Below are 25,370 nucleotides of genomic sequence, written 5' to 3'. Positions count from 1 at the left end.
ATTTTGTAATAGCTCCTGACACTTCTTTCTCAATTGTTAATTTAGTTGAGCTCTCTGCTGCACAGGCTAATGCTTCAGTGTGGAGGCAGTAGAAAATCATTTAATAAAACTTAACGCTGCTTTCATTTCATGGCTGTTATTATGGAATATTAGTCATTTCTGAGAATCATTCCTTGAACAGTTTGTTCTTATCATCTGTATGCATTTGGCTATCACATCTTTGAAATGCAGCAGCATCTTGGGTGGTAAAGGAAGGCAGCTTTCATTTTGTTCAGCTGTGCATCTCAAAAGCAGGTGTGATCTTACCAAACAGGAGTTACTGTAATTTCAGCATCTTCTGTGGTAGTTCAGCATAAAAGATGAAGTTTTAGCTGAAGTTTCATGAAAGAACACCAGAATTCAAAAATTACAAGTGGTTCTCTTACCAGTGAAACTTGTTTCTCACCAAAAGTTTATGTGCTCGGTTCAGTAAAAGAAACATTTTCTTGCTGTTGGGTCAGAAATACCCTTTGCCTTCTAATCAACACGAATTGATGAGAGCTGGGAAGAGTAGACCCAGACCTTGCAAAGCTTTCTATATGTGTGTTTATATACAGGTACTGACTACACAGTTCTGCTGCCTGTTTATATGAACAAAGCTCCGTGTACAAACATCCAAAACACTTTCAAGGCCAGTAATGTTTGCAGTGTAGACTGAAACCCTTTAATAATGTTTATTTCCTTCTTATACTCATTGGGTAGTAAAGACGTGTGCCATTAGTGTTTGATGAAAAATCAGTGCATTCCCACCTGTGATATTCTGTTGAAAAGGGCATAGCTCTCTCATCCAGCCACACTGCTCTCTTGGGGCAGAAAAACTTTGTGTTTTGTGTTAGAGTCTAGATCTGGGGAAAAAACAACCCTCAAACAGTTTTTAACACTTGGGAGATGTTTCAAAATACACCCTGCTTTGCCATGTTTTTTCTTCTAATCTTCCATTCTGAATGTTACGTTTTCCACTCATACAAAATCAGATTTTTGTATGCTTGATGCTGGTATGTGTTCTGCCCAAATGGCACGCAGCAGGCAGCACTACTTATACTATTTCTTTTCTATAGCTTGGGTAAATTCTAAGAACCTGATCTATATGATGATGCTGTCAGCTGCATTTTGCACTGCTGTGGTAGGACCAAACCTGGTTCACCAGGAGACACAAAGAGGTTTGGAAGGAACTCTGGGAACAGCTGGAGCATCCAAAACACACACATTCTGGTTAAGAGTGTTTGATGGGATGGTGCTAACAGTCTCATGGATCGAAATGTCAGTGGTGAAGGAGAAAGTGCCACTCATGGTTTGTCTGTATGGTTTGACATTAACGTTTTAAGGAAAGCTAATCCCCTTTGAGCTCTGCACAAGCCCACATTGCAGGGGCTTGCTGGGGTGTTTATTGTAGCAGCGCTGCCCCACGGCAGCGAGCCAGCTGAGCCTGGCCTTATCACAGCTTTTCCCTGTGTTCCCCTCAGATGCACCATCAGTATAAACATGGGAACCCTTCATTTGCTTTCTGGTGTGTGGGCGTCTTGAGTCAACTCTCCCTGTGGGTGCCTGGCAATGATGTTTTCTTACCCTCACAGCATTCGTTGTGCCTCTGCGTGAACAGCAATGTCTTCTCTGTGTAAATGAGGAGTCTGGGTGTTCAGGGGACTTTCTGAGAAGGCAGCAAACTTAACTAAAAATGAGAAGAGAGCTCTTGTTATTTTCAAGGTCATCCTCACTCAAAATTTACTTAAACATTAATTATTTGTTAAATGTTAAAAGGGCTTTTACAGAAGCGTCATGGACTCCTGAGCCAGAATTTTCTCCATCCAGGAGAAACTGGTCCTCTCCAGACTTTATCCAAGATGTATTGCCATTTCATGAGTCAGATAGCAAATCTGATGCTGTAAGAAAACCAAATCCCCTGTCACTCAATTTCAGTTAATTTCTATTTGGAGTAAGATGTGTGGGAAGAGGGAATATCTCTAATTGTCACATTTAGAAAGAATAGGGAAACTTCTGGGTGCACAGGTGTTTCTCAGGGGACAATGTAACTGGTAGGATAGCTGTGTCTGCCTGTCAAGCTGATTTCTCTCCTTACAGCCAGTGTTAAGACTTATCTCAAAGATTTGCATTCCCTCTTCCTTTCCTACCTCAACTTGAGGAACTCCCATTGTTTTCTGCTGGTGCCCAACTTGGCTTTCACCTCTTTTTCTTCACTTCATCCCCTCTGTGCTTCACAGAGCTGAGTTCACTGGGAGCAACCCAGGGAAACCTTGAGGACTTGATTCTGCTCAGACTGAATCAGAGGTTCACAGGCATCTTGGGTTTATGCTGGTTTCCATGCCCAAAATCTTGCTTCTCTCTGAGCTGTGCAGGCTGTGTGCCTGTTAGCTTGGGCACTGGAGATCCCGGATTCCCAGTGGCAGTCGGAATATCTTGAGCTGGAGTGGGATCCCTCAGGATAAATGCATATCTGTAAACATAAAATGTGAACACTGCAGTGTTATTTTAAAGGTCAGCCTGCCATATCTGTCTGTCAGCATTGAGGGTGTCTGTCTGCCTCATGTGATTTACGTGGACCAGGCTTGTGGCCAAATACTAATAATGCTGATTAAAAAAGGCTGGAGGAGGTGTATCCTATCGCTGCAAATATTGAACCTCTTATGTTTATAATCTTATTAAAAAAGGGAAATCTGGTAGGAAAAATAGGTACATATTCAATGATAGAGACTTATGGGAACTTTTAGCAATTTCAAAGCAAAACCCCACCTTTGTTGCAGCCAGACATCTGTGGGGGTAAGGCCAGCCTGTTGTTCCTACCGATGTAATACAAATGCAAATAACATAAAGATTTAAAATTCAGGCAGCTGAACTACAACCCTAAGGAAATCACCAACAAAACCATACAAGGGTTTGGTTTCTTCAGATGCTGAAAACATTCACAGGTTTTTTCTTGGGAGGAGAGAAGGGAGGATCCTCATAGAGGGTTTAAAAAATAAGAGGGTTAAAAAGCACCATGGTGGATTCTGGAAAGGGCTGTGCGCAGTTATCCATCTCAGAACTACTTATTCAACAATGGGTATCAGGGTCAGATGATTTATACATGCCAAAAATCCCATTAATGCAGACATTCTGTATTAGAAAATTCCCTTTTGCAGATAGAGATCATCAAATAACACCACCAGTAAATAGTCAACAAACCTTAGAAAAAGAGCTAGGATTAAATTCATCCATCACTAACTAGCACATCTGTAGCAAATCCAGAGAAAGAAAAAAAGAAAAGGCAGGGAAAAAAACCATCTTTATCTTCTTGTATATGTTCCTCATGTATTACTGTGCAAATGAGGGGTGAGTATCAGTATTAGAGCTGGAAGTAGAGAGAAATGGCAGAGCAGAGGCAGCATTTTCCTCATTTTGCAATGGTTCTGAGGCTTGTTGGGGGTTCAGGATATGCCTGAGGGTGCAGCCTGGCCCGTGCAGCCCCTCAGTGCTCCAGTGGGAGCTCTTAGGGTGAACTCTACCTGTTGCTGTCCATTCCCAGATCTCTACTCATTTTGAGTTCTGCCAGTGTTTATGGCAGAGGATTTTGTCTTCTCTGCATGATTTTGTGCCATGCACCCCCAGCAGCACCCAGCTCTCAGAAGCACAGGCTGTCCCAGCAGTGCTCCAAGGATTGCAGGAGGAGAGGAGAGGAGAGGCTGCAGAGGAGGCTCCTTGCTCACGCTACAGGGGTTTGAGCTCTGCCTTGTGCACCTGCACATGGACGAGGGGGCTTCCTTGAGACAGAGAGGACTGAACGAGGATTTGCACAACAGCCCCAAATGTAATTTTATTAACCTCCACTCTTGTAAAATCCAGTACAGCTCATTTGGTTCTGGGTATTTCTTCCTAGACATAATTTTTACTGCTGTAATAGTTTTGGTCTGCTTACTCACAGTGAAGTCTCTCTTTATTAGGACTTCAGCGTTTGTTTGTTTCTTTACTAAATATCCCCTCGTAGGTATGGCAGCATACTGCAAAGTGTTCTTTTAAAAAATTAGACCTGTAGCCATCCCAGTAAAGGAACTAGGAATGCTTTATGGAGCAAAACATTGTTTTCATTGTGTTTTTCCAATTACTTTGTAATTCATAAGGTTCAGTAGCTCACAATGGGTCTTCCAGCCATTATTGCAAATTTCCAGAGTTCTGCTGTAGGTAAATTACAGGATAGAGAATTCCAGCAAGAAAAGAAGCTACTTCACTTTCTGCCAAGCCTTCCTTCCCCTTGACTTTCTCCTGCCTCCCTGTGTTCTCTTTGCTCTTGCTCTGGCTCCAAGGAAAGAGTTTCTGGGTACTGCTGGTGGATGCTCCAGAGAGCTTCCTGGAAAATCAGTGAGATGGGACTTGAAACACTTCCTTTCTGATCTGTGAGAGTCCTTTTCAGCTATTAGGAGGAATAACCCCACAAATTCCTATGCTCTTCAGGAAGCAGCTGCTTTTACACTGCTGCCTGCAGCAGGGAAGGAGTCTGGCATCCCTGTGTCTGTCCTGTGCTGTGTTTATCAGGGCAGCTGGGATAACATGTTCCCATCCTTCCTGGGAAATTGTGAAGCTTGTGGAGAAATAAGCCTATTCATCTTTTTTTCCCCCTTCTTTTTTTCTTGATGCTCGCCATTATCTCTCCCTCCACCATCTCCTTCTCCCTCCCCATCTTCTCTGAGCTGTTTGTTTAAACAGGAACAGGCTCTTTAAACCCCCTCCCGCTGCTCCTCTGATTGTTACAGCAACAAACAATGGCCCTGTGGAGAGATCATCAGGAGCTGCTTTATCTGCTGAGGGCAGAACACCATGGTATAGCAAGTAAGCAAAAGTTTATTTGGAGGAGCACACAGTAAACAACCACCTTTGCAAACCATCTCAGCACTGCTGAGTCCTAGAGAAGAGGTGAAACCTCCGAGACCTCTCTCTATACCCCAACCAGAGTGGACTTTCATGAGTTCAGGTTCAAAGTACAGATTTGGACTTTGCTTGTCCGGACTCTGTGTGTCTGTCCATCCCTCCTGAAAGCTTCTGGCACTGTCAGACAATTTCACCAGTTTGATAGAGAGATGGTGGATTAAAGGCTTGGTTCCTGTAAGATTCACAGTGATAGATGGGCAGTGGAATCCCTCCTGCCTGAGGTGAGGAGAAGATGCCATATAGCCAGGTCTCACTAGATGCTGGAGGCTCCAGGTGGACTTTGTCAGTGACCCAGGCACAGAGAAAGCTCCCACTGAAGTTTGTACATTCCCAGACCTAAGGAAATTTTGTAGAGCTCCAGATATGGATGACAGGACTGCTTTTTGTTCTAGTTGTTATGCAAGTTTCCAAAACACTGCACGATGTCCTGATGAAATCGATACAACTTGCCATGAGGCTTCACTGGCCGGTGCAGAAGATCCATGGAGGTAATGGATGGGAAAGAGGTGCTGGATCACCAGGAAGAAGAGAGACTTTGAACAGGAGTGAGGGCAACAGTGAGAAAAGCACAGGATTATGGCAGTGGAATATTTAAAATTGATAGAGGAGAGTAATTATGACTGGTCCAAGTGAAGGTGGCTCAAGGCAGGCTCTGAGGCGGAGAAGGGTGGTTATGTCGCAGCAGATGTCAGAAGAGAATGGGAATACTCCTTCTGTTTCATCACATTTCTCAGGAACAAACAGAGGGTAAGACAATGCTGACATCTTCGAGGAAGGATTGGAAGCTGGAAAAGCATTTATTGTCTACAAAACTTGAAAAACAAAAACTATCAGGTGAAAACTGATCTATTTCACCTACTTGCATCTTGAATGTCTAGAATTTACAAAACCTTATCTAAGAAGGTGGGTCTTCCTTGATTGCTTCTAGTCCTGTTCACTACCAAAGATTAAACTTTACAGACTTGGGCTGGAAACCTGACCAGAAATTGCTGATGAACCAAAATAAAAATGGGGGAAGCTGAGTAACCATAAACCAGCTGTGTTAAGTGTCTGTCTCTGAAGACTCGTAAAATCTATTTTGGAAAGCTCAGCTGTAAGTTTAAACATCAGGGTAGATTTAAGTAACTCAGCTTATTTTACAGGTGTTTTAAAGCAGCCTGGAAAAGAACAGGAGGATTGCTCACGTTGCTGAAGGTCTCCAGGACAGGACACACTGTCTCTCTCCTGTGCTAGTGTAGGGATGTGCCACGAACCCTGCAGCACTCAGATGCTTTCTGGGCACTCAGCCTGTGGTGGATGAACAAGAGAGGAGTCCCTGCCAGTGGGGTAAGGGCTGTGTTACCACTGTCTTTTATATTTACAGAAACATGACATTCTGAGCAAAGAACAAAGCTCACATGATAGCCCTTTCTTTTTCTCCCTTGGATTTTCAGTTCTCATTTATTCTTTAGTCCTTAGAGAGGGATCTGTGTATTTACTGGAAAAACTCTGGCCCTTAATCAGAACAGCTCAGCTAATGACAGTAAATTTGACAGCTGTATCCATGAGATGTTGTGGTTATTTATTACAGGTTCTCTGATAGCAAAATGTTTGGATAACAATAATAATAATTAGAGGCACTTAATCCCTTTTTGTTGTACTAACTGCTCAGGGCCGCATGCTACAGGATGTGAACAATTGTTCATACTGCATGAAGCTGAGTTTGAATACCTTTCTGGGTGAACCATATTTATTTTAAGATAACACAGCTTTTCACTCAGCAATTCCACTGATTATCTCAAACATATGCCACATACTGTCATCCCAAAAGGTTAAATCCTAACTCCTACTTATTCTTCCCCCAGGGGATGTCAGCATTGAGATGCAATGTTTCAGTAGAGTCTGCTCCCGAGCAAGCTGTTTAAATCCCTCTGCAGATCGGGAATATCCATGGTTATTATGGGTTCCCAAGGGCCAGATCCTGAAATGGGAAGGTATTTCTGGGGTAGGGCTGTCTGAGAGGAGGCTGTCACCTTTGCTGGGTGGCAGCCCAGGCTTTAGCTCACTACAGTGCATTGCAAGCAGCTGCCTGCTAATGATAATTCTAATTACTTTGAACATCTTTCCAGACCAAAGCAGGAGCTGTACAGACCTCAGATAATTCACATGTTCATGTGTAGGGCTGTGTGGAGCAGCCCAGTCGGTGCTGTTGTCCAAGGGGGCTGTTGATACGTCCCTTTGGAGCACAGCCCACCCTGGAGTGCAGTCTGCCATCTCAAGACAGCACACGGAGGTAATGAGGCTTTGTAAACATGTTTCCACCTACTGAAAAGGAATTTAAGTGTGGTTGTAGCGCCTCTAAGATGAGGGTGACACTGCTGTTGTAAAGATAGAGTGGTCATCACCAGTGTGTTGGTTGTAGCAGCATTTGGTTGCTAGCAAATCAAAAGATACTATGTATTGAACATAATCATGTGTCTAATTACAAATATTCTATAAATTAAGACTTTCAGTTCCAGTGATAGCTTTTTTTCCTAAATGAAACCCTTGAGATAAAAAATAATTATCCTGATGTAGAAAATGTACCATGCTGTTCAACACACTATTGAAAACTTTCCTCACCCTTTCAGTAAGATGTAATCTACAGAACACACCATAATATTCCTTTTCTCCATTTTATCACTGACAGGTGGATAATAGAAATGTTCTGGACAGTCAGAGTGCTGCTGGAGATGACATATGAGAAGGTGAGTGAGCAGCTCCATTCCTTCATGACAGATCTCCTCTGCAGGACCAAGAGGCAGATTTAAACTCCCTGCTGACTGGTTCTGGCCAGGAAGAGTATTTGAGAGTATCTACTGCTCAGTATTCAGCACATCAGCATAACACAGGTTTTTCCTATTCATTCTGGAAGAGGGAGAATGATTGCTCCACACTGCCCTGTGTTTGCAGGTTTGTATCTATTCAGGGCCAAAGTGACATGAGCACAAACTCTGTCAGGTTTGTTTTTATGAGTTGTCTGAGCACAGGCAGTTCTTTGGTGAAATAACTGCTTTTCAGCTATTTGTCTCAAGTCTCACTTTCAAAATTTGCCTGTTTTTCCAGCAAATCACTTCTGGAGTGCATTTGAAGAGGGCCTAGCTTCTAGTTATGTGCTTAACAGTTGAGATCGAAGAACCTTTGCGTGTGCTCTCTTTTAAGCATTAAAAATACTGAATCCAGAGCTGGGCAGGGAGCGGTAAGGAGAACAGGAGACAACCCTGGAAGATTGAGGCAGTTGATCTAGTGCTGGAAAAGTGTTCCCAGGTGTCTTCCCAAGGAACAAAATCTGACAGTGTGGCTGTTCCCTGCTCCTGGAAAAGCTCCCTGTGTGTCCAGCACGGAGCCACTGTGCAGTCCTTAACTTGTTAACGGGCCATGGATTATCAAGGTGAGGTTCCCTGTGTTTCAGGATTGTGAAACATGCCTAGAAACACACTTTTTGTGTAAAAGTTTGGCATTAACCTCTATCCTAGACATAGTTAAGGATGGCTTAGGAAGTTTTTCACATGCTGACAAGATGCCCTAGGCAGTAACCTGGCCCTGGCTGTGCTGCTGCCCAGTCACACCAGTGACAGCTGGGTGGCTGCAGACAGCATGGGGCACTTGCTGGGCCTAGCTCTGCTCTCCAGCTTGGCATAACATCACTGCTGGAAGGTGTAAGGCTGCAGTGGAACAGGTTTGGAGAGGCTGCAGAGCTGTGCAGGGAAGTGGAGGGACACAGAGCTCTGTCCTGGTCCGTGGGTGGTGGCCTGTGCCCCCAGGGAGCTGTGCCCATGTCCTTGAGTCAAGGTGTGCCCATGCAGAACCCCGGGCGTGGGCTGAAAGCAGGCAGCTCTGGCACTTGCATACACCTGATTTATCTGGCCATGCAAGGGTTTGCTGGGACTTGAGTGTGGTCACCAGGTCATGCTGTGTTTGTGGTTATTGCTATTTTTGTTGGAAAAGCAGAACTGTCGTGTCTCATTCGGGTAATGCCTTGCAAGCCTCAAATTGTATTTGAAATCCATGGTGAAAAGCGGTTCAAAATTCTGTGCTCAAGTGTATTCTGTGTCCTAGAAACTGTTAAACCCTTTCATGTAGTGACAGGAGGTTAACATATCTGCAGAGAGAGAGAGACCGCTGCTGGTTTAGCAATAGATTAGTTGAAGTAAAAAGCTAAAGGTCTTCTCTATGTGTTTTAACCTCCTAAAGGCAGTTAGAAGTTGGGATATCTAATCTAAAAGGACTGGAACAAGTGTTTAATAGCCTGAAGGCGAGGGTCAAAATTCAAAACCGCCAGCATTATGATGTTTCCAAAGAAGGTGGGGAAAAATCAGATTCCCCAGTGCCAGCAAACAAACATGGAGGATAACAGAACGTGCTGTGTAGAGTGTAAACTGTGTGCCCCAGCTACAGGGCAGAGGGTTTTACTTACAGCTGATATGTACAAGAAAGAGAAATTAGGAGGCATTTAGATTTTGGGTCCAGTAAATGCTAAGGAAATGTGTTTAACTAATGCATCTCTTTTACAAAAACAGTCCCGATGCTGTTTTCAGCTTGTGTCAACAGGTTGTTCACAATTACGATCTGTTAAAACGAGACCCAAAGCAGGATCTTTGACGCTTTCTGATCTGTCCTCACCAGGCTGGAAAGGACAAACCAGCTGCAGACATTTGGGCAGCCTGTCTACCTTTAGGTTTTGATATGTTGATTCTGGGTCTTTTTAAGAAAATTATTTTTTATTTGGAGCATTCCCATTTCATCAATTCTCTGTTAGCAGATGGGAAGGGAATGAGAATTATTCTGGCTGCACACATTGCACCTAACACTGGACATTTGGTACCACCCAAGATTTTCTTCAAATCTAAACTAGGTTAGTCTTGTTCCTCCTGAGCAGACAGTGTGTCTCAGAACAGTAAAGTCCTAACTTGTTATGTTTGATAAGACCTGAGCTTGTTGCAATATGAAATAGAGTTTCATGAGAAGGGGGTGTGCTTCTTTCCAACCGAATGGGGTCCCCTTGTTGTGCATAATCCTTTATTAGACCAGCAGAATTATGGTACAAAGTCAATTTAATTTCCCACACATAATGAAGACAAGCACCCACAACAACTTGGAATGTCTCTTTGGCAAGTAAATATTTAACTTTTGAATGCATATATTTGCTTGTTGTTAGAAGATACAGAATTATTCCCTGGGTGTTATAACAAAATTAAAGCAGCACAGCCATGGTGTACTTGTACAGATCATTTGTAATTGCAGCAAGAGAGGGGAAAAACAGAAATTTCATTAGGGAGAGGCAATCTTTTACACAGCTCCTGTGATAAAGGAGATCCCATGTATAGGATGAACTCTATGAAGGATCTGGGCACAGGATGCTGAGTTTTGTGAACATCCACTCCATGGCTTACATCAGCATTTGCAAAAGCTGCAATGAATATTTCCACTTGAATACAAATGAATTATCAAGGATGCAGATGTCAAATTTCGTGGGGATATTCTATACAGTCATTACAATGCACACAGGTTTTGAAGCATCTAGATCTCAGGATGCTATATGAGCAGAACAGAGTGATATAGCTCATTGCCTCTGCAGAAGGTCTCATGAAAACCAAAATGAATAGCTGAAAGAAATATTCTTACTAGGGGAAAAATGGGTGTCATAAATTTTGCTAACAGAATTTTAAACAGGGATACACTGGTTATAGATTTCAACACCACCCCCCCACCTCTGCTTGAGCAACAACTAAATCTTCCTTCCCTTTCAGCAAAGTCCTGTTAAAACAACCCCATTCCAGCAGTAATGCTGACATCCTGATCCTGCTGATGCATGGGAGTATTCTCAAGGTCACTGCAGTCACTAAAAACTCTTACTGATGTCGGTTGGAATTTGGGGTTTCCTTATCCTTTACTAATGTAAAGAATGTGATGTTGGTGTAAACCACCATGGCACCAGGGAGACTGGCTAAATGCACAGAAATCTTAGGAGACAGTCATTCCTCTTTTTCATGCAGCCATGCAGAACGTGTTACCAAACCTTCTAGATCCATTTTCAATGATAGGCAAAATCCTTGGAAAGCTTGAGGAGCAGGGTAACGAGAACCTCATGATGCTCACTGAGGTGAAACATAGCCAGTCCTGCCCTGGGGACACACCAGCCCCATGGGTTGGGGAATGACAGCTCAGGGAGCTCTGCAGAAAGGACCCAAGGGACCTGAGGCACTGCAGGTGTATTTAAGGTGGGGACACCTGCCTGTGTGTTGGGCTGTTCAGGTGCAGTGTGGCCACAGGTCAGACTTCACTCGGGACTTGTGAGGCTGCATCTCACAGCTGGAAAATTGCGGGTTTGGTGTATCCCAGGGCCACAGAGAGGTCACCAAGGGGGAGCAAATCCAGCAGAAAGTCAATGGGATGTTCAGGAGAGTGCAGCATGTGATATATCAGGAGAGGCTATGAGGGCTGGGTTTACTTATCCTGGAGAAGATAAGGGGGCATCTAATCACTGTCTACCATTAATGGAAAGGGACTGTATAGATGATGGATTCAGACTCTGCCACAGTGTGCTGCAAAATCACAAGGCAGTGGTCATGCATTGCAGCAAGGGAAATTCCTTCTGTTTGTATAAGGAAAAAAATCATCAGAATGAGAGTTATGCAGCACAGGAACCATATTCCTTGGAGAGGCTGTGGGCTCTCCATCCTTGAGATTCATCAGGAGAGAGCTGGCAAGGCCCTCAACAGCCTCCCTTAGCATAGAAGTTGTCCCAGCTTTAAACAGGAGGCTGAACTGGAAGCATTCGTAGGTCCCTTCTCACCTCAGTTATCCTCTGATTCTCTGACTTTACTTCAGGAAGTTGCTAATACCTGTGAAATTTGGTCCTACCATGAAAAAATGGTTGTTAGTATGGCACTCCATCCTTCAGTAAATATGTTCCATGTGGATATTTATAGTCCTGCCTGCTTCCTTCAGTGAGAACAGAAAGTTCTTCCTCCCATAAGCTTTGTACAGCTGCCAGGAGAGATGGTGGAAGCCTTTCCTCCCCTCACCTACTGTGGATGTTCATTGGTTTCAGTTCCACAGCCCCTGCAATATCCAAGGATCTGTGTAAGTGTTTGAAAGGATCTAATTTAAAAAGAGAACTGTCTCTTCTAGGCAGTGCTAGTATCCGTGGGTGAGTTTGATTGGCTTGCAGACCGTGTGTTGGTTTCAGGGACAAGAATAAAAAGAGGAAAAAGCCAGTTTCCCATCTGCTCACTGAGCTGCTCCCATCCTTGGGGACACATGTATGTCTTGTGTCCTGGAGCCTCTCTGACAGTGCTGTTGGGTGGTTCCAGGCAGATGTGGGGGAAAACTCTCCCCTCCTTCTCACTGCCCTTCCTGTTGATCCCTGTGTCCACCCTGGAGCAGTGCCCAGACTGCCCATGGAGCCTTGGGCAGCTGGCTCAGCCCGCTGGATCCTGGTAGCCTTGGGGGTGAAATAAAAGGGAATTGCTTGGACACCAAAAGCTTCCCAGAGATGCACCTGCTATTTGTGAGAACTCTTCCCTGATGATGAGTCTGGGTGCAGAGCAACAAGAAATTCTCAGGAAGGTTGGATTTCAATGGGGATGACTCTTTTTCCCTGCCAGCATTTCTCTCTCAGCTGTGTTCTCTCTAATGAAATTGCCCATTCAGCGCTGGGTTTGTAATTTAAACTGAGTGCTATAGATTAACAGTTGTTGCTGCTTTATTATTGAAATGAGAGTCATGGGATCAATTTAACTGTTTCTGGCTTCATTATTTGCTTAAGACAATAGACTCATCTCTGCAAATTCTATTGCTTTGTGGGTATTTTTAGCTTAATTATCATAGATATTAGCAACAATCAACAAAGATTTCTTAGGTGCATGTGCTTGCTCCTTGGAACACTAGTTTTTTATAGATTTTGTACTTTTAGCTTGTCTTCCTTTTTTGTAGTCAATCCAGTCTGCTCTCAGAAAAAAGCAACCAAACAGGAGCACAACAACAAAAGGAAAACCATACAGCTTACTTTGCAAAGACTTAAATGTTTTCCTAGTAGCTTATTTTCAGAATTAAAGGCATAGTGAAGGTTGTGTCTTCTGTTATACATGTAGCTAAATATTCTGGCCATTGAGCCTGTGTAGGTACAATGGGGACTTCAGCTGGTTTTGGGTGGGTGGTATTTAAAATAGTTCAGAATAAATCAAAAGCTCACTTTGAACTCACTTTGAGTGAGCTTTGACTGATTCCAGGTTTCCCTGGCTTAGCAGAGTATCAAAAGATAAAGGCAGGCCTGGTGCTCCAATGTCTGCACCCAGGTGCAGCAGGTTTGTCCCTTCCAGCCTGGCCAGGTCCTGAGGCAGAGATTAGTGCCTCCAGTGAAGGGAGTTAGAGTTAAGTTCATTCGACCTGGATTGGCATAAAAATCTAGCCTAGGGTATTGCCAACAAATTTTTTTTTAAAAAATCTTTCAGTATAATTTCCTAGACTCCTAAATCATACACTCACCTATGGCTGATAATTGGATTAATGTCCCCCAGCTGGCTTAGAGCAGGGGGAGCAGGTGTCAGGGGAATGTGCTCTTTGTCCACTGAATACACAGAGTTTTGGATCCTGGCATGATTTAAAGGTTCTTGGACAACTTTATGCAAAATATGTGAACAAAAGTCTGTCCAGTGGATTGAAGGACATCTGGATGCCCCAGCAGAACAAAGAAACCAATCTGCAGTTTTGTTTACACCACGCCTTCCATTTAAAATATCGCAGGAAAAAGTCTCATTAACTTTCTTAAGAGTGCCAGTAAAGGGACTAGACAGCTTCCTGCACTTGAAGTGTCAAAAAAGCAATTTTAATATCCAGTTTCATATAGCATAAATATGTTTATCTTCCAGTCAACATTTTACTAACCATTTAGATTATTTCTACATACATTAACCATAATTGCTGAAAACCTCTTAGACTGCTTTCAAACTGCATCCCTCACAAGATAATATTCTAAGATGTTTTTCTTTTTTAAATAAGCAGAATTATCATTATGTCACAGGCTTTTGTACCTCGTCCTCTCTCCCTCTTTTTTGCTTTTCCCCTTCTCCCCAAACAGGTAAGACTGTAGGAAAGCAGGGCTAATTTTATATCCATTTTAGCAGATGACAGACCAGTAAAAGTCTAGTGGAGAGTGCTGTGGCAGCTCTGTTTTAGCATTGCACCTCAAATCTTGTAGGACTTACACGTGTTACTTAGGTGATTGGATATTCTGCTGCATTCAGGCTAAAGTATTTTGCCCAAGGATGCCAAGAATAATTAAAAATGCATACATAAAATCGGGTTCAATGCCACTTGCATTGGAATGTGCTCCTAATTTCTTTAGTTTTAACTTACTGGTTCAGATTTTGGACATCTTTCTGGAAAGGTGAGCTTTGGCATGTGTCCTTATCAAATGAAGCCTTCCTGACTACATTTTTGATGTTCACACAGAGGTCAGTCACAGGCAGGAGGCAAAAGTACATGTGTGGCTTTTTGCTTGATAGGTTTCTTTAAAGGTGAGACAGAGGGATGCCAGATGGTGTACGTGTGCCACATGTTGGGGTTGGTGGCTAAATACAGCAATCCAGAGGCAATCCTGGTGGGAGCTGGGACCCAGCAGATGGACAGTGTGGCTGTCCCCATGTCTGGATGTTGAGCAGTGCCACGCTGGAGTGGTGGCTGCCCCCTTCCCCCTGGGATGGCTCCACACACAACCTTCCTCTGCAGGCTGCCACCACCTGCTTTCACATTCTCCAGCATTTTGCCTGCAGTAGAGAGCCTCTCTTCTTGAAAATAACACCACCCAACATTTAATGAGGAGATTTAGCTTTCCTTTGATAAGACCATGGTAGTAATAGAGTTTGCCTGCCTGAATAGTCTCATGGCACAGGCAGAAATTCCAATATTTCCTTCTTCAGCATTATTTGACCAACTAAAAATTCAAGCCAAGGATTGCTTGTACTGAAAGAATACAAATAGGTTTTTTCTCACTATCAGAACAAAGAGATGCATGCACATCTGTAGGTGGTATGGAAATGAGTGTTTGTGAGTCTATAACTGCAGGAAATAAATTGCTCCCAAATGATTGCTATTTTTTCTGCTATGTCAGTTTAGCATATCCCAATTCTGAGAGATGGTAAAGAAGACTTCTCAAGTAGAAGCTTCCAGTGAGACCATGGGGTCTGCACAAAATAATGGCAGACCGGAAAATTGAAAAAATATGTGTTTTAGTAAATACTTCCTTATGGAACAAGTGCTGCAGTGAGCTAATATTCACCCCACCTGAGGTGGCTCTGCAATTCACACCACCCCTGTACAGAGTGATACACCCCTTGTATCTCCCAAATCTTCTGCTGGTGAGCTCCACAGGCTGTTCCTATCTCCTGATATGCTGTTCTTTTGCTGTGCTGGGCATAGATGTTGCCCTTCTGTGTCACCTTGGAGCCAATTAATAGAAATTTTCAGCGTGTCTCCACTGCACATCTCTCCTTTCTTCAGTTGTTTGGTTGTAGCCATGACTTTGCTTCTTGAAATAAATATCCTGCAAGTTACTAACCTGTCTTCCATCATCTGAAGGCAGATTTTTCATCTAGACTCTCTGAGGATGTCTGAAAGGAGTTCCAAAGGCTCCATGTGCTGGGGAGAAGGTGGCTCTTTGCACGTCACAGAATTTTTGGGAGCAATACTAACTCATTCACATCTTGGTCGAATTAGCATTGACTAAAGAGGTGACAGAAACAAAAGACTTTCTCTTACAGCCATAATTCAAACTCTGGCACTCACTGATTTGGATAAAAAGCTTTGTTTTTGTAGTAAATGCTCTCCTGTAAGAACCCATTGTTCTATCAGGCAAACACTGATTTAGAGCTCTAAATTCAGTCCATGGTCTGAGATTAAAACAAATAATTTCTGTACTACTACTTTGATTTCATCTGCCATGAGTACAGACCCCTCAAGTCCTTGCTGTGATTCCTCTCGGGTTCTATATCAAACGCCTGCCAGTAAAGCCAGCATGGTGGGGTTTTGAATACCACAATTCTATACAGGACATAGATTAGGACTGCACAATGAGATATGTTGATGCCACTGTGTGATGATATTTGATCAGTGTGGATGTTTTTGTTCTTTTTATGGTGCATGGATTGTGTGAACTGAAATAGAGCCTTTCAGCAGTCCTGGCCCACACAGCCAGAAACCACAGCCAGGGGAAAAATTGTGCTCTTTGCACCCAGCAAGGTCAGGCTGCAAGAGGGAACACACACTGGGTGCTAACTCAGCTGGCCCCAGTGGAGGAATGGAGAACTTGGAGAACAAGAAATAGTTTTTGCCTCTTGTTAGCAACCCCTCACTGCACACCCTCCTCCATTCTTACTCACAGTCTGCTCTGGTTGTGTTGGGATGGAAGATTTTCCACATAATTACTTAATGAAGAAGGAGAAGAGGATCCCTACTGATAATTTGAGTGCAGGTACAATAAAATTAACAGTGTGGGACATATGGGGTGGCAAGCCAGGTATGATTATTTTCCATTAGCCAAGCACACCTCTTCCCTGATGAAAGTGGCTATTGCATGGCTCCTGCCAGATCCAAGGAAAACACATCTGTCCTCTTTGTCCAGGTAGTTTGTAATGTGCTCTGGGATTTTCTGAGGTGAGAAGAGTGTTTGCCACTGCTGTTCAGCTGAGAAATGTTTTAGGAAGCAATTACCATCTGCCTACTGTCTGAAGAGTGAGAAAACCAATAAGTTCTGGTAAGGTAATGACCACCATTTCAGGTCACAAGTTTTCAATCAAACCTTGATTGAGATGAGGAAACCGTGAGGGACCATTTAACATGGCAGTAACTCCAGATACAGCATCTTCAATATCCAACTGAAGCCAGTGGCTGTCCTATTTCCTTCCTGTACCAGCATCATCACCAAGATGATCTCTGCTCTCTCAGCTTTCCTGCAGTGAGGATCCTTTGTCCTCAGTGATTCACGGGTGGGTCAGTGTTCTGTGGGACAGAAGTTTTGCTGTTGTGATTTATCCATCCTAGACTGTTGCCAATCACTGCAGTCTCAAGGCTCCTTCAGCAAGGACAAAGGACTTGGCCTTTGGTCCCACAAATACATTTGCTTACTGGAACTGGGTTATTATCCCATAAAACCTTTCATCCTGTTAATGAAGAAAGCATGAAGCATGTCAAATAGACAGTAATTGATATAAGCTGAATGCTGCAGCCTGGCCTGATAGCAAATGTTCCAGCCTACTTTATTTTCAGAACTATCATCCTAAAAAATATTTATGGATAGGAGGATTTTCCTACTCTTTCTAAGGCTGGGAAGTAGGTGGCTGATACAATCCTACCCATTTGTTTTCAAATAGTTATTCATCATCGGATGGCTTTCTCAAAGGGATATAGAAACATCCTTTGCTCAGGACTGCAGAGAAAGCCAAGACAACAACAGCATGTTTGTTTTTGCCTGGCTCATTTGTTGCTTACAGTTTGTCTGTGCATTTGGGAAGGCAAGGTGAATTTAAATGCAAAGCAGCAGAGAAATCCACTGAGAGGAAGAATCCACTGAAGCCATTACCAACAAGTAGAATAATTGATGGTCGGAGTCGGAAAAGAAAGTGCACGTGGGACTTAACGACATCTTGTCTTATTTTTGGGATGGTAATTTTCAATTGCCAACACTTGAGCATGACTGGGATAGGGTACAACCAGACAGCTTCTGCTTATCAGGAGAGAAAAATTCCAGAGGCTCAGCACTGATGGCTCAAAGCAGACCCAGCTAGCCCAGTGCTTGCTGCTCTGCTTCTGACCTTAGAGAACTGCTCTGTGCTGAGAGGCTTGGGTCTTAGAGTGGTATGTGCTTATCTGAACTTCTTCCGTGTGCTGAAAAACAAAAGAAATGGTTCTTGACAAGGGGATGGGAAAAGCCAAATGGTTCTCTAAGTTTCTAATTTATATCCCAATGCCAGCACCAAGTACCATCTCCAGCACTCTGGGCACCCACTATCCAGCAGTAGCTACTTACACATTGCAGGGAAGTTATTCCTACAGCCTGGCTATGGAATCAGATCAACACACTGGGGGTGTTAAAATGGGTGTAGTTACTCTACTTTACTAGTGCAGAAGGTCTGGTCCCCTGACCTGAGCTCTTTAGGTGCTTTGAGGTTAATACCACTGATTTCACTGTGGTGGAAAAGCACAACAGCAACAGTATTAGAGCTTCCAAGTGACAAAGAGCTGTTGTTCATTGCAAAACTTTCTGTTGCAGGTCATAAAGCTCAAGTGGAGAAATGCTTTCTCAGGTGATCATTCACTTTTTGCTGCTAATTTTCAATATTAAGAATCATCTTGGCCACAGTTAATAATGTTGAATGATGTGTTATTCCATCCAATGGGATAAGATGCAAGAGATACAATGACTTGGAGTGAGCTGAAAAATGAAGGGGAAGAGCTGAACCAACCAGAACTTTACAAATTCGCCTTATGATAATGAATACCTGCTCCCTTCCTTCTCAGAGGAATCAATTCAATTTTCCATCCTGAGGAGCAAAGAAAATGCCAGTCCAATAGACTTTTAGTGTGGATTGGCTGAAACGACAAAGAAAGAAAAATTGTCTGAGAGTCCACGTGAGAGCAAGAGCAGCTCCCATTCTGCATCTTAATGGCAGAAGAAAATGACCAGCAATTCTGCAGCAGATTACAGGGTCACATCTCTCATTACTGTGGGGAATGCAGAAGGCAGAACACATAACTACAGATACCACAGTACTGTCTGTTTCTCAAAATGCTTCTGCTTTCATTGCCTTTTTTTTTCCCTTTATTTTTAATAGCAATGGAATATGCTGAACTGCAAATGCTGTTACTTGCTGTATTTTTCCTCATTCCTGGAGTTATACATTCATTTCTGTCTTGTAAAAATAACCTGTTTATTCCATTTCTAAGTTCTGCATGAGACGGTTCTCATTTTCCTCATTCCCTGTGGTTTTATCACAACTGCCTGCCCACCTATGTGCTTTGTCTCAGCTACAGAGTTTTCCTTTTCCAGAAAGCTGCCAAGCAGGTCTCTCCAGCAGCAGAGAAATGATGGTCAGTGCAGAAGTCTCTTTGTGCTGAATTAATTGCAAGCCTCCCTACTTAATTCAGGGAAAGCAGTATAGTGCCCTAACTTATCCTGGGTGATTTGGGGGCTCATTTATTTCTCTGGTTGTCTCCAGTCAAAACAGATGATTGTGTGCTCTGTGCTCCCACCTCCTGCATCTCACCCCACCCCGGTCCCCGCAGGTTGTGCCAGCCCAGCCCATCTTGGGGGCGGGGGGGGGCTGCAGCCCTCACCAGGGACCAGGAGAGTTTCAGCAGCAACCAGGCTGGTCACCAGTGCCAGGGGATGGGCAAACCATGCTGCTGTAGCAAAGCAGACTGAGGATGGATGGCCAGAAAAACGCACTTTCCACTCAAAAAGGTTCCAAAGCCCAGGGATATGTCATTAAGGGGTGGTGGAATTTTTATAGGATGGCCAAGCATGTCTCAGCCCCATGGGGGCCATAAGTCTTGGAGTTGGAGGGTGGGCTGGCTGCCCCCACTTGGCAAGCTACCTGCTTTTCCACAGCTGTACAATTTGGTTTCCAAAAATAAATGTAATTTTATTACGGGCTGCCTTATCATTGCTCTAATATTTTCCATTGAGAGCCTGAAAAATTGAATTGCTGAGCATCCTCTAAATCTACCACTCCTCACACAGCTCTGGTCTCTTCTGAACTCAACCAGAGCCATCAGCTCTTGGGCAAGCATGTGCAGATGGATCCCTGGAGTATCTGTAGGACACATTTATGAGTAATTACCTATCATCTAGAAGGTTACAGAGCAGCAGCTTAAGTGTGACCTGCCTTCTGCATTTACATCCAAGTCAAGACTAAGAAACATCTCTAGCAGATGGGAAAACTCTCCAGCCTCTCAAAGCTTCTCCAAGATGGATTATTTACTATCTAGCACCTCTCAGAGCAATGAGAGTTTATCCAAGTCAGTTGCTCCTACGTCTACTTACTCTGTCTTGTTATTCCATAAGGATCCCAATCAGGATTCATCAAAATACTGAGTGAGAAACTAGCCAGCATAAGGGTTTTAGTTTTTTCACCTATTTTGTGACCTATTTTTTCATTTGTACGCTGCTAGAAAGTTGCATGCTTGGTTTTGACACCCTGTGTGTGACACATGCAGAAATGTTTCCTGACCAGTTTATGCCAGAACCTTTCAGTCCCTGGGCTGTCTAATGCTGCTTTCACCCTGCTTTTTTGCTGTTCTCAATGCAGGACTGTCCCACACCAGGCAGACAAGTGGCACAGTCTCTCTCTGACCTGCAGGACAGTGTTGGGAAGGTGACAATCTTTCCTTAGGACCTGTTGGGACACTCTCTATTAACCTCACCAGGAGCTTCATACACATCTCAACATGTTTGCTCTTCTATCTGCAGTACTCTTTTTTATGCCACTCTGGCAGAGAGCAAAAATACAAGCTTAGAATTGTTTGGCTTTGGCTGGTTTTGGAGATTCAATCTGGATGCTGATCTGAAATATCCTTTAGTGTGGAAAATACAGCTGCTGTGAGTACAGAAATTATGTAACCAGATGAGTGAGTTTGTGGTGTTTCAAGGGACCACTCTAGACAGAAAAGGTGGCTGTGGTTCCTGGGGCAGGACATGCACATTGCTCAGTCCCTGTGGCTTCACTCTGAGCTGGCCTCAGTCCACACCTACGCTTCTTGTTTGTTGTTTGCTTCTCCCAACTGCAAAGAAGTCACCCAGATGGAAATCACTTGTCTGTCTCTCTGTGAACAAAACAAAATCTTTTGGGGGGTTTCCATCCAGCAGTCTAAAAGCCTGGCACAAATTTGGAAGCACAGAGGAATTTCTTGAATTGCAACTTTCTAACAACCTTTTCCAAAACTCAGAGGTTGAATTTGGCCTGAGCTTTAGAAAATACCCAGGCAAAATCTTGTTATGTGCAAAGAGTTTCACTTTCCTTTAAACCAACAAGAAAAAAAGACGGAAAAGCTGACAGAGCTGGCTCAGTGATTCCACCCCAAGACCTCTGTTGCCTCCTCCCTTTCTACGTGGAGCACCTTGAGACTACACATTCAGAGATTTTTGGGAAATTTATGAAGAACAAGTGCTATGGAAATCTTATCTCATAAATTTGGTTTGTTTATTTTCTTTAAATCAATCAAAGAGTTCAAACAAACCATGCACATCTTTGCAACACCAAAGTTAAACACATTTTAGAGGTGGTGGTATTCATGGGAAGCAAAACTTATAGGAAATTATATGAACTCTTTCCAACTGTAACCCCTATTTTTTCCCCTCGTGTCATGAAGTCATTGATTCTTTAGAATTTCCCAAATGTATCCAGAGTAAAAGCAGTGCCTTGCAGTGGGTTTGACACTATTTTCGCCACGGTCAAAGTGAAAGCTCCCATTGTCAGCAGCAAAACCCTGGAGGGAATGTGCCAGCCAGGAGAGATTAAACGTCCTTTGTATTGTACAACAAAAAGCGTTGTAAGGTTGATTACAATAAAAGCTTTCCAAAGTGGCAGCACTGGGTTCCTTCTCCTTTTTCATCCTCTTTTTAAGCTGTTATAAAAAGAAATAACATTTCAGCAAAGTGAATGGTCATTCAGTGCTCAGGATAAAATGTACATTCTTTCTTCAGGGACAGAGAGCGACCATTGCAGTCCCTGGGGCTGAGGGGTGGAGCCGGGTCTCTGGCAGAAGGCTGTGCTGCTGCCTTCAAAATGGGGAAAATTACCTTCAACCCTGATGTTGTTTTGAGGTCGGACAGGCTTATGTCAAACTTCCCAGTCTCTCCAGAAGGCAGTTTCATTAATGTCACTAATTAACATTATGACATTAATGTCACTTCATTAATTAAGATTCAGCAATTTGATAGGGGTGACAGGACTTTTGAAGAGTGTCTATTTGTTTGTGGCTTTTATTCAGTTTTTGCAATATGCCTAGTTTAAAGTCAGAACACTGAGAACTGAGAAATAATCCCAAATATACTCACTGCAATTTGAAAATCTTTCAGACACCTCCAAGCAGCTAGAATTAGTCAAAGCTCTGCTTAGATCTTGTAAAATCCTGTCCTGTTAGTGGGTAAGACCTTGTTTTCCTGGGACAGACCAGTGAGATGGGATCCCATCCTATGCTTAGAGCATTCAGAATGGTGCAGAAGTGCAGAAATGAATAGCACAGATTGTTTATTCTTTTTGTCTTCAGTTGACCTCAAGAAATTAAATGAAATTTTCTTTTGTTTACCTGGGGAATTCAAAGTAAAAGTCAGAAAATGAAAACTGAAAGAGTCTTCTGCCCTGTTGGAATTAAATACATGACCTGCAATTCCCAGCCATCACCAGCACACCTCGGGTTAATGCAGCTCTGTGCTTATCCAGTTAGGAAAGAATGGGGCAACAAACAGGATCTCATCAAGCTGATAGATCAGGAAATATTTGATCTGAATTTTCTCCATAGAAAACCATTCTAAGTGATATGGAGTCTTCCCTGTATTTGTGATAGCTGCATTTTCTGTGAGCAAATCATCTTGATAGAAAATTCCCAGCTATCTTTTTTGGGAATAATTGGGTCATGATAATGCAGTGCCTCAAAGAGAGCTTGGAAATATTAGGCATGCTTGCTTTGAAAAGATTAGCCACGCTTGTTTGGAAAGGAGGGGTCATGATAAAAATGACTGCGTTATCTAAGCATCTCAGAAATCTTTAATTGTGGTTTTATACAAGGGTGGACAGATATTTGTTATTAAAATGACAAGTTCAAACTCATAAAAGAGAAAGCAAATTTTATAAGATTTGACACTATTCTACAAATAGCAAGACAAGACAGAAGTGACAAAGGTGGCACTGAACATCTCCAAGTCTAGTGTGCAAATGTTCCCAAATAGAAAGAAATGTTGAAACAAACCTCTCTGTGTGCAAAATGCCATAAAGACCATAGAATGCCCCAAAGCTGTGTGCTTCTTGTAGTATTTGTTTTGGGTTTTTTTTCAGATGGCTCAGCACTGACAAGTCCAGGCCCTACATAAACCCACCCTATTCACAGCCAGGGCAGGGGAGAGGCCATCTGGTTCGTCTTCCTGCTCCAAAGAAATCACTAATGATCCTGGTGTTTCTTCAGCCTTTCTGTTGACAGGGCTCCTCAAACACATATCTAAGCACTTCACCTTTCCCATTTGAATCACCACCCTCCGTTTTTAACCAGAATTGTGGTTATTTACTCTTCCATTATTATACAGCTATCAAGGATGCTTGACAGGACAGACTATTTACTCCCTTCTTATTCCTATTAGGGACAAATCTATCCCCTAGATTTTTAGGTTTTCATTGAGTCCACCACCATTTGTAGCTGCCTGTCAATTTTTTCTTTTTCTTGTTACCCTACATCATTACTGCAAACCCCTAAACTAGAGCAGCAATACACAAACATTTCCGTCATTAAGAGCACTTCAGGTTTGATCATCAGCTCAGGCAATTTCACCTTATGATCAAGGAGGTCAAAATTAGTCTGTAGAGCCATGAATTTATCAAGCAGCACCTGGCTGTGGTGCTGTGTGTCTCAGGTGAGGTGGGGGCCAGACCCTGGAAAGAAAGGGAGGGGCCACACGAGCAGGACTGAGCTCATGTGGGGCTCATAAGGAAGGTTGCTGTGGTGGGAAGGAAGGAAGGAATTCGGAAGGACTTCGGAAGGAAGGAAGGAATTCGGAAGGAAGGAAGGGAAAGGAAGGAAAAGGAGGAAAAGGAAAGGAAGGAAAAGGAAAAGAAGGAAAAGGAAAGGAAGGAAGGAAAAGGAAGAAAAGGAAAGGAAGGAAAGGTAGGAAAAGGAGGAAAAGGAAAGGAAGGAAAAGGAAAGGAAGGAAAAGGAGGAAAAGGAAAGGAAGGAAAAGAAGGAAAAGGAAAGGAAGGAAAAGAAGGAAAGGAAAGGAAAGGAAGGAAGGAAAGGAAGGAAGGGAAGGGAAGGGAGGAAGGAAGGAAGTTGCCATGTGCTCTCACAGGCTGGCTGTGAGGGCTGGGGGAAGCAAACCAGCCTCTAGATCTGCTCTGGAGTGTTTGTTTCTGACCTGTTGCCTTCATGTTGTTGTCGTTTGCTGCTAATTACTCTCTTCGTGCTTCTGGGAGCTGCTGTGTGGGCTTGGCAGAGGCGGCAGACTCAATGTTCGTGCGTTATGGATTATGTGGTGCCAGCCATGCCGGGGGGAACTGTGGTTGTAGAAGAAAACTTTTTGATATTTTTTTCCCTAAACACCACTTTACTGGTTTATGAATAATTGGAAAAAGAATTTGTGCTTGAACTTTTCTACTGTTGCCTCTCTGTGAATGAATCCAAGCTGCAGCCCTGCTGGACACCTGCCAAGGTATTTATCTGTTTGGATTTGTATCATTGGAGCTCTGGCTGTGTTTCCTTTTTGATATTCTGGTGGCGCAAATAACAACATTTGCAATTCTCTTTTGATGCAGCAAAGTGTATCAGCAATGTAGTCCTGCAGGTTTTCCTGGCTGGTGCAAAGTGCCTGATTCCCTGTGGAGCTGGGTCCAGGATAGGATCCCTGTTGTGCTTTTAAAATACCTCACTGTAAATCTTTGCATTACACGTTTGTGGTGTCCTGCTGGCTCGCTGCTGGAGGGTGATTTTGGCAAGGTTCTGCCTTGAAGGCTCTGGAGGATCACAGAGTGTTCTGTGTCTGTGAGCTGAGCTCATCTGACTGAACAATAAGTGGCCAAAAGCAGTGGTCACGTTGAACTGCCTGTCTTTAACCTTTGGCCTGGTTCAGCTTTGCTCCCTTCTGAAGAAGCAGCCCAAGAACTGTGTGGGGAGCGTGTGGAGGGAGGAGCTATGTCAAAGCAAGGCTCTAGTGAAGAAAACATGGAAAATTGTAGCTTAACTGAAGTGGATTTAGTGCTAATATATGGAAGACAAAGTAGGATTTTTTAAAAAAATCTAATTGTGAACCTTTGGAGAGTGGGCACTTGGCATGTAACGGAGAGGGAGCAAGTGGAGGCTGTGGGCTTGCTGGAAGATTGGCAGCCCTGTCTCCTATGGCACTGCGCTTGCGCTGGTGCTGCCTGGCCTTCCTCCAGTGAGCCCCTGCTCTGCTCTTCCCCTGAATCAGGGTCTGGGCATGTGTGAGTGGCATCAGCACCACAGGGAAGGGCCTCACAGCCTCTCCTGAGCAAACCTTTGCTGTATTTTAACATATTTTTATTTTTCTTTGTACTGTTTCCACTGAACCTGAAGGAAATGGTGTCAATATGCAGATTTCTAGAAGGAATTAATCGTTGCTTTTCTGAGTAGCTCTCTTCTGCCAGCATTGCTGGAAAGCTCTGGTTCCACGTTGT

General features: G+C 43.4%; 1 long non-coding RNA gene across 2 annotated transcripts in view; it reads left to right on the top strand.

The window, feature by feature from the left end:
- Positions 1-4,558: 4,558 nt before the first annotated feature.
- Positions 4,559-25,370, top strand: part of LOC109143622 — a 28,004-nt gene continuing 7,192 nt past the window's right edge. The window contains exons 1-3 of one of the 2 annotated variants that reach the window (XR_002043929.3): positions 4,559-6,282; positions 7,625-7,682; positions 18,245-21,548. This is a non-coding gene — a long non-coding RNA (uncharacterized LOC109143622). Of the gene's footprint in view, positions 6,283-7,624; positions 7,683-18,244; positions 21,549-25,370 lie in introns of those variants that run through there. The other variant, XR_002043930.3, reaches the window with a different exon arrangement.

Source organism: Corvus cornix, chromosome 14 (genome assembly GCF_000738735.6).
Source record: "Corvus cornix cornix isolate S_Up_H32 chromosome 14, ASM73873v5, whole genome shotgun sequence".
Taxonomy (NCBI): Eukaryota; Metazoa; Chordata; class Aves; order Passeriformes; family Corvidae; genus Corvus; species Corvus cornix.
This window is presented reverse-complemented; position numbering and strand designations above follow the sequence as displayed.